Here is an 11,045-nt window from a genome sequence, read left to right as displayed (position 1 = left end):
GATGCTATGTTAGTTTATTGAGTTTGGCTTTACAACCTTTCTCAAGGGAGTTTCCCCAACATTTTGACAAGATCCATGTTTGATTGTGTTTTGGTAAACTCTTGAACCATTTTGTGGATTAAATTATAGAAATTATTAGGAATATGCATTTGAAAGCTACCAGGGTTCATTCTACAATAGCCAAGCTCATATACTTCAAAAGCTTCAAGGCTTTTTCTAACAAGATTTTTCATATTACCTGCTTTGGAACTATTTTTGTGCAACACATCATTCTTCAACAATTTGGGTGGCTGGGACAGTTGGGATGGAGATGATAATTCAAGTTCGGTAGGATAGTGACATAACTTTTGAAATGGTGAGTCTAAATCTCTCCCCCAAGCAACACAAAGACAAAAAGTTACACAAACAACACTAAACATCAAAAATTCTAATAAAAAATTGTACTCAAATTTTCAATATAGTTTTTCACAATAATCAAAAACCATATATCAAGTACATTATATTGTTTTAAATTTTATCCGTGCACAAAATTATTGTGATCTAAAATATCTGCACAAATCTTCACAAAAAAAACTCAATTCTTTACAAGAAACTTGATTCTACACAATATATCATAAATCTCAAATTTTGACAAATGGATCTCAAATTTTCAAACAAAAAACTCAATTCTTTTACAACAAAATTGATTCTAAATAATAGATCTAGACAAGCTTCCATAGTTAGATTTCATGTAAATATGATGATCACAAAAATAATACAACTACAACATAATATGTTCCATAATATGTTCTAAACAATAGATTTGGACAAGATTCCATGTAAATATGATAATCACAAAAAATAATACGACTAGAACACAGTATAATCTCAAATAAAAAGAATAGAGAAATCTCTGACATACCTTGTATTCGAATAGGAAGAGACGAAAGCTTTTAAAAATGTGAATTAAAAGTAATCAACCAATGTTATAAATAAAGAAACAACAATTCTAAAGGATTCCATAATCAATGCTCACATAAGACAAATGTTGATCTAAAAATAATTTATAATCCACAATTCTAAATAAAAATATTCTATGACATCCATAATCAATGCTTACAGGACAAATGTTGACTTAAAAATAATTTATAAGCCACAACTATAAAGAAAAATATTCCCTAGTATCCTTTCCAAGAAAATTTATGCAACACAACAATAATAAACGGCAAGATATGTCATCTCTCTAATTGCTTATCATGTTGTATTATTTTGTTTGTTTGTATTGATTTGTTAGAAATGAAATACAACTGTAACCACAACAATAATAAATGATAAAAAATGTCATTTTTATAATTGCTTATCATGTTGTCTTGTTTTGTTTATTTCTATTAATTTTTTAAAAATGAAATACAACTGTAACTATAATCTATAAATGTTCGACAATATATTTCATTATTATTATTATTATTCTTAGTATTGATATCTAAAGTTTGAAAAAAGAGAAAAATAAATTATTTTGTATGCAAAAAACAAAAATGAACAAAGACGCAAAGCATCAAAGTTTCTGCCTAAGTATAGTTTTTGCATATGATAAATAGCAATTTAGATAGTGTTTTATGCATTGGACATGCAATAGGATAAAACATGTGCACTTTTTCATTGTATTTCAATAATAGATTAGCAAAGCATCTACTCAATCATGTTATACAATTTGATAGAACAAAAGTATGTCTTATAGCATATCTTCATTATACATATATGACACACAGAGTGTACTTGGATATGAGACTCATGCATATACATTGTTTGTTTACACACTTTATTTTATATTGACTAATATCTTTTGTAACTGCCATTATTTATAGCTTGATATGTCTTTAAGGCTGTTCATAATACTTGCAAATTTCATTTTGTGCATGTTAGTATATTGTAATTGTTTCATAATAACTTGCTTTTCATATTTTAAATAAATGCTAATTTGTGACTAGTCATATTTATCTTTTGTTGTGAGAAATTGTTCAATCTCCATTTGTTGGAAATGAGTCAATAAACAACACATAAAGTTTTCAATTGCATAAAGCCCTCTTTTAAAAGTGATTTTCATTATAGATCAAACTTAAAGTGCACCACTCTTCTATTCATGATGTATTCACAACCGTTGGTTCTTATCTTGTTTGCTATACTATTAGTAGAATGTAGAATCTGACTATTCTCAAATCAACATATTTTAATGAAACAAAAATTAAGTAGTGGAATGTAAAATCTAACTATTGGTAAGTCATAGCTTGGTTCTTTTGCTACAATTGTCATGTCATCAAATATATGTCTAAAATATTAATTTTTTTATTAGTATTTCAATAGCACAATATCAATCTTAATGATTAATTCACAACAATAATAGATTAAATATATGAATTTAATAAAACATTGCAAAATCTTAATGATTAATTCAAAGTAATAATATATTAAATAATATACTATATTATTATCACCTTTTATTTGAAAATCTCTTATTTCAATCAAAATAAAAATTAATACTTCAAAATACATAATCTAAATTCTTTCTTAAACAAATAGAAAATTATGTTATATTTAGACCATTTTATGTTTAAAGGCTCTAAAATTCATTTCTAATTTCAGTTTTATTCCTCATTTTCCATTTATTTCTGTATTTTTATAAGAAAAATCATGTATTTCATATTTATTTGAGTAAAAAATTCCATAGGCCTGTTCCTGTATCACTTCTGTATTCTCTACAAAATGATCTACTCTTTCATTCAACCCTTATCTCCATAAAACTTGGAGATATTTTTAATGGCAAACATTTGTGAACCATAATGTTCCAATGGCAACAATCACAAACACATTGGAATCACAATATGCTACTAGAGATGCTATGTTAGTTCATTGAGTTTGGATTTTCAACCTTTCTTAAGGGAGTTTTCCCAACAACTTCACTAGATCCATGTTAGATTGTGTTTTGGTAAACTTCTAAACCATTTTGTACATTAAATTATTGTGATTTTAGCTTTTCAAGCTTTCTCAAGGGAGTTTCCCCAACAACTTCACCAAATCCATGTTTGATTGTGTTTTGGTAAACTTTTGAACCATTTTGTGCATTAAATTATTGTGATTTAAAATATCTACACAGATCTTTGCAAAAAAACTCAATTCTTTTACAAAAACTTGATTCTACACAATAAATCATAGATCTCAAATTTTTAAACAAAAAAATCAATTCTTTTACAAAAAATTGATTATAAACAATAGATTTGGACAAACTTTCATAGATAGATTTCATGTTAATATGATGATCACAAAAAATAATGCAACTACAACACAATATATTCTAAACAATACATTTCAACAAGATTCCATTTAAATATGATCATTACAAAAAATAATACAATTAGAACACAATATAATCTCAAATAAAAAGAATAGGAAAATCTCTACATATCGTGTACTCCAGTAGCAAGAGACGAAAGCCTTTAGAAATGTGAATTAAAAATAATCAACCAATGCTATAAATAAAAAAACAACAATTCTAGAGAATTTCATAATTAATGCTCACGCAGGACAAATGTTGACTTAAAAATAATTTATAAGCCACAACCATAAAGAAAAATATTTTGTGGCATCCATAATCAATGCTCACAAGACAAATTTTGACCCATATGTCATCTCTCAAATTGCTTATCATGTTGTAGTGTGTTGTTTGTTTGTGTTGATTTGTTAGAAATGAAATATAATGACATCTATAATCAATGCTCACAGGACAAATGTTGACCCATATGTCATCTCTCAACAAAAATGAAAAACTTTCAAACTCATGACTGTACTATTATTATTTATTATTCTTAGTATTAATATCTAAAGTTTGGCAAAAGAGAAAAATAAATTATTTTATGTGCAAAAAATAAAAAATAAAAACTTTCAAACTCATCACTGTAGCACACATAGACCAATCAAATTGCATGAAAATAAATTACACTAAATTTGCAAAAATGTCAAAAAAAAGATGTCTATAGTGGAAAGTGGATATAAATAAATAAAAGCTCCTGATTAGACAAACTAATAAGATCATTCACTTTTAACGAATGCATAAGTTTCCTGCCATGGTAGGAACTAAAAACTTTCAAACTCATGACTGTAGCACACATAGACTAATCAAATTGCATGAAAATAAGTTTCATTAAATTTGCAAAAATGTCAAAAAAAATATCTATAGTGAAAAATAGATAAAAATAAATAAGAGCTCCTAATTGGACATACTAATAAGATCATTCGCTTTTACATAAGTTTCCTGCCATGACAGAAATTAAAAATGCTATCATTATTAGTTCCTATCATGATAGGAAATTATTACATTTATGAAAAACAAATGACTTTATTAGTTTGTCCAATTAGGGGCTTTTTATTTTTTGCACCTTTTTCCACTATAGTTATATAGTTTTTTTGAATTTTTTTCAAATTTAAGATAAAGTATTTTTGTCTAATTTTATTGGTTTATAATTTCTATAGCCATGAATTTTTGAGTTTTTTTTTTACATAAAATAAATCATTTATTTTTTTTTTCAAAATTTAGGGATATAAAGAATTTATGTATTGAAAAATTCATAAATAACAGTTGTTTGGGTTTCATTTCTAAAGAAAGAAAAAATAAAAAACAAGATAAGAAAGAAAAGAAATCTACTGACCATTTCGAATTATTGGACTGAAGGTTGTGACATTTCTTGTCTTTTCCTATTGTAATGTTGTATGACCTTTCTTGGAATAAGATGCAATGTTATATTTCTTTATATAATTGTGACACATACATTATTTTAAAGTCAACTTTTGTCTTATGCAAGCATTAATTATCAATTCTTCTACAATTTTATTATCTATTTATAACATTGACTAATAGTTTTCTAATCGCATCTTTTCAAGGCTTTCGCCTTTTCCTTTAGTAGTACAAGGTATATCAGAACTAACTTTATACTTTTGCTTTTATAACATATTTTTTTACATTTATTTTTATTATCAGAAGTATTTTTTCAAATTTATTTTGTTGTAAAATAACTGTGGATTTATTTTTTTCTGCAAAATTTGATGATTCCTTAGCCTTGTTGATAGATAAACAAATAAATTTTGAATGGTTGTGCTTATAACCATATGCAGACTTTGACTATTAATAGTACTATCTAAAAGATATTGTCACAAAATAATCAATTCAAGGTAAACACATTGCTTACTTTGATGAATAATGTGTAAGACTTATATATAACTGGCATTAGAGACTTAATTATTTTTCTTCACGAGAGGTTTTAAACATTAACAGTTCTATGAATTATTCAAAATTTATTATTTTCTTAATTTTTTTTAAAAAAAAATATTTACTTAATTAGAAATCATTTTTTATTAAAGAATTTGTACAAGATATTTGTAGATATTGTTAAATTGGTTGGCACGTTTTTTACTTTATTTTATTACTCATCTTGTCAATAACAAACTTTATGAAATAATATGTACAACATACCTGGTAGATATTGCCTATTGATTGGTACATATTTATTTTATTTAAACAATTATCTTTTTTAACAATATTGGAATACATAAAATTTCTAAAATAATTTTTGAATTTTTTTGAGAAAAAAATTAAAAGTCTCACACAAGACTTACCCTCGACACGAAAAACTAGAAAAGTCAACTTTTGTCCTATGCAAGCATTAATTATCGATTACTCTACAATTATATTATCTATTTATAACATTAGTTGATAGTTTTCTAATTGCATCTCCTAAATGCTTTGGTCTCTTCCTTCACTAAGACAAGGTATGTTAGAACTAACTTTATACTTTTGCTTTTATAACATATTTTTTTATAGTTATTTGTGATCATAAATATTTTTTCAAATATATATTTTTAATAAATATTTGTGAATTTATTTTTTTCTACAAAATTTGAAGGTTCCTTAGCCTTGTTGATAGATGAATAAATAAACTTTGAATAACTATGCTCATAACCATATGCAGACTTAGGCTATTAATAGTACTTGTAGACACCCAAAAATTGGCAAAGATCTGAATTACGTAATTTCAATCAATCAACAAAAATTAAGGAAGAATTTAGAAAAAAATAATAAATTTTTAAATCAAGGATTACATTAGATCATTACTTGATTAAATCATCTATCAAATTAATAAGACCTAAATCAACTTCAAAAGAGGAGAAAAATAATTCAAAATCATAAAATAAAATTTAAAAGGGAGAGAGAAAAAGACAAACTTTTAAATATAAATGAAATTTTTATTAAATCAATAAATTCATTCATCCTCATAAAATGAAAATCCTCCTTTTATATTATAAAGAATTGAAAAAAAATCATATTTAGCCTCAAATCAAGACTTTTGGGTTCCTCCTCTTGTCTCTTATGAGACATTGTAGTTGAAAAAAAAAATCACTTTTAGCCTCAAATCAAGACTTTTGAACTCTTATTGTCTTTTATAAGACATTTTAGTTAAAAAAAAAAGATTCACTTTTAGCCTCATATTAAGACTTTTGAGCTCCTCTTATTTCTTATGAGACATTTTAGTTAAAAAGAAAAATCCACATTTAGCCTCAAATCAAAACTTTTGAGCTCCTCCTCTTGTCTCTTATGAGACATTTTAGTTGAAAAAGAAAAATTTACTTTTAGCATCAAATCAAGATTGTTGTGTTCCTCCTCTTGTCTCTTATGAGACATTTTAGTTAAACAAAAAAAATCCACTTTTAGCCTCAAATCAAGACTTTTGGGCTCCTCCTCTTGTCTATTATGAGATATTTTAGTTGGAAAAAAAATTTACATTTAGCGTCAAATCAAGACTTTTGGGCTCTTCTTCTTGTCTCTTATGAAATATTTTAGTTGAAAAGAAATACACATTTAACCTCAAATCAAAATTTTTGGACTCCTCCTCTTGTCTCTTATGAAACATTTTAATTGAAAAGAAAAATTCACATTTAACTTCAAATCAAAACTTTTGGGCTCTTCCTCTTGTCTCTTATGAGACATTTTAGTCAAAAAGAAATTCACATTTAGCCTCAAATCAAGACTTTTGGACTCCTCTTATCTCTTATGAGACATTTTAGTTGAAAAGAAACACACATCTATTCTCAAAACAAGACTTTTGAGCTCCTCCTCTTGTAAGGTAAAACCCAAATAAAACTTTTATTAAATCAATAAATTTATTTATCCTCATAAAATGAAATTCTTATTCTTATATTATAAATAATTGAGAAAAATCCACATGTAACTTCAAATCAAGACTTATGAGCTCCTCTTCTCGTCTCTTATGAGACATTTTAGTTGAAAAATAATAATCCACTTTTAGCCTCAAATCAAGACTTTTGGACTCCTCATGTCTCTTATGAGACATTTTAGTTGAAAAATAAAAATCCACTTATAGCCTCAAATCAAAACTTCTAAGCTCCTTTTGTTTCTCATGAGACATTTTAGTTGAAAAATAAAATTCCACATTTAGCTTCAAATCAAGACTTTTGGACTCCTCTTGTCTCTTATGAGACATTTTAGTTGAAAAAGAAAAATTTACATTTAGCCTCAAATCAAGACTTTTAGGCTCCTCCTCTTGTTTTTTTGATACATTTTAGTTGAAAAAAAATCACATTTAGCCTCAAATCAAGACTTTTAGGCTTCTCCTCTTGTTCCTTACGAGACATTTTAGTTAAAAAGAAAAATCCAAATTTAGCCTCAAATCAAGACTTTTGGGCTCCTCTTCTTAACTCCTATGAGACATTTTAGTTGAAAAGAAATGCACATTTAGCCTCAAATCAAAACTTTTGGGCTCCTCATTTTATCTTTTATGAGACACTTTAGTTGAAAATAAACCCACATTTAGCTTCGAATCAAAACTTTTGGGCTCCTTCTCTTGTCTCTTATGAGACATTTTAATTGAAAATAAATTCATATTTAGCTTCAAATTAAGACTTTTGGACTTCTCTTATTTCTTACGAGACATTTTAGTTGAAAAAAAACTCACATTTAGTCTTAAATCAAAACTTTTGAACTACTCCTCTTGTCTCTTATGAAATATTTTAGTTGAAAAGAAAACCACATTTATTCTTAAAACAAGACTTTTGAGCTCCTCTTCTAGTCTTTTATGAGACATTTTTAATTTCATTTTTTCTATCAGTTAAAGGTAAAACCCAAATTCTTATCCCAACCCCTTCTAAAATATTATAAATAGAAAGAGAATTCAAGAGCAAAGGGATCCAAGTTTTAGGCATCTACATTATAGGCATATTTAAAGTTGTCATATTGAGCATATTAGCATTGTAATTCTAACAAATTTATGTCATTTTGATAGCATTTTAACTTTGTTTTCATGCTATTTAGTATCATCTTAACATATATTTAGCTTATTGCATGTTCATTTTGATAGTATTCTAAGAGTTGTTATTTGCATGTAATATGCATTTTCATCTTAGATCTTGCATACATACTAGTAAATATACATTTTAAGTATACTTCTCATTCTAGAATTATTACTGAGATTTTGGATATGAGAGCATTTTTAGCGGTTATAATTAGAGAAACATGAAACATTCGTAGAGTTTGCATTCTGACAATGATTTTTTGAGTTTAGTCTAGTTCATTGTCATTTTATTCGCACTCTGTATCAAGATTTCATGAATACGCTAATATACCATGTACAGTACTATCTAAAAGACATCATCATGGAACAATCAATTGAAAGTAAACACATTACTTACTATGATGAATAATGTGTAAGACTTATATATAGCAGACATTAGAGACTCAATTTTTTTTCTTCACGGGAGAGTTCTAAAAATTAATAATTATATGAATGTTTCAAAATGTATTATGTTTTAATTATTTTGAAAAGTTATTTATTTAATTGAAAATCAATTTTTATTAAAGAATTTGTATAAGATATTTGTAGATATTGTTAAATTGGTTGGTACATTTTTTACTTTATTTTATTATTTATCTTGTCAGTAACAATGAAATGCATAGTGTCAAATTCCATAAAATAATATGTACAAGATATTGGTAGATATTGTTAGAATTGTATACAACAAATAAAAATTAGAATCTAATGAAAGACATAGATTAATAAAGAAGAAATTAAATTGTCAGAATAACAATACAAAAACAATTTATGATGTAAATGTTCAAAAGCATAATAACATCAATATTTTTTTAATATGTAATACATAAGAGCTAGCCAATTTATATAGACAAGAGCTAAGAGGATACTTGGACAAGATTGAAACAAGTGTCTCAATTTAGAGGAAGTAGAGTCATGATGGAATCAACCACCTATCATTCAGCTAGAATCTAAAAGGATGGTGTCCAAATTGGAATTAACTATATGTGATATCCTAAGAATAGTTGGAGTCAAAAGGATGACCCGCAATATCCTCTTAATAATAATATTCAAGAATATGTAACTCATCATAATTTATGAGGTCACCTAAGTAAACTTAATATAAGAGTGAAATAAAAATGAATCATTTACTCTAAAAAATATTGTCTGATTGATTAGTACATATTAATTCTATTTTATTGATTGTCTTTTTTAACAACATTGTAATGCATAAAAATTTTAAAATATTTTTTTGATTTTTTGAGAAAAAATTAAAAGTCTCACAAAGAACTTAGCCCTTTACACAAAAGGATAGAAATAGATATTGGCTTATCAAAGTACTCTACACAACTTTATTGATAAGAAAATATAAGATTAGAAATAAGTCAATTCAATACATCACATTAGATGTCAAACTTGAGGTCTTCAACTAAAAATTAGCTACCTGTCTTTCTTAGTATAATTTTTTTTTGCAAATGTCATCAATAATAAATCTTTCAATGAAAAGAATAATAAATGCTATCATTATTAGTTCCTATTATGACAGGAAACTTATGCATTTGTTAAAAGTGAATGATCTTATTAGTTTGTCCAATTAGAGACTTTTTTAAAAATCAATTTTCCACTATAGACATCTTTTTTTGACATTTGTGCAAATTTAGTAAAACTTATTTTATACAATTTGATTGGCCTATGTGTGCTATAGTTATGAGTTTGAAATTTTTTTCTTTTTTTTGTACACAAAATAATTTATTTTTTCTCTTTTTTTCAAACTTTAGATATCAATACTAAGAATAATAATAATAAAACATATTGTCAAATATTTATAGATTGTGGTTATAGTTATATTTCATTTTTAAAAAATAATACAAACAAACAAAATAAGACAACATGATAAGCAATTATAAAGATGACATTTTTTGTTGTTTATTATTGTTGTGATTATAGCTGTATTCTATTTCTAAAAAATCAACACAAACAAACAAACCAAGACAACATGATAAGCAATCAGAGAGATGACATATCTTGTTGTTTATTATTGTTGTGTTGCATAAGTTTGCTTGAAAATGATGGCAAGAGATTTTTTTTCTTTATAATTGTGATTTATAAATTATTTTTAGGTCAAAATTTGTCCTGTGTGAGCATTGATTATGGAATCTTTTAAAATTGTTTCCTTATTTAATTGATTATTTTTTTAATTCACATTTCTAAAAGCTTTCGTCTCTTCCTACTAGAATACAAGGTATGTCTGAGATTTTTCTATTCTTTTTATTTGAGATTATATTGTGGTCTAGTTATATTGTAATCATCATATTTATATAGAATCTTGTTCAAATCTATTGTTTAGAACATATTGTGTTATAGTTGTATTACTTTTTGTTATCATCATGTTTAGATGAAATCTATCTATGGAAGCTTGTCTAAATCTATTGTTTAGAATCAATTTTGTTGTAAAAGAATTGAGTTTTTTGTTTCAAAATTTGAAATTTATTTATCAAAATTTGAGATCTATGATCTATTGTGTAGAATTAAGTTTGTTGTAAAAGAATTGAGTTTTTTTTTGCAAAGATCTGTGCGTATATTTTAGATCACAATAATTTTGTGCATGGATAAAATTTAGAATGATATAATGTGCTTAATATATGACTTCTAATTATTGTGAAAAACTATATTGAGAATTTGAGTACGGTTTGTAAT

Source organism: Cupressus sempervirens, chromosome 4, assembly GCF_028749045.1.
Source record: "Cupressus sempervirens isolate cs-2001-9-10 chromosome 4, ASM2874904v1, whole genome shotgun sequence".
Taxonomy (NCBI): Eukaryota; Viridiplantae; Streptophyta; class Pinopsida; order Cupressales; family Cupressaceae; genus Cupressus; species Cupressus sempervirens.
The sequence above is the reverse complement of the archived record's forward strand: the minus strand, read 5'-3'. Positions refer to the sequence as shown.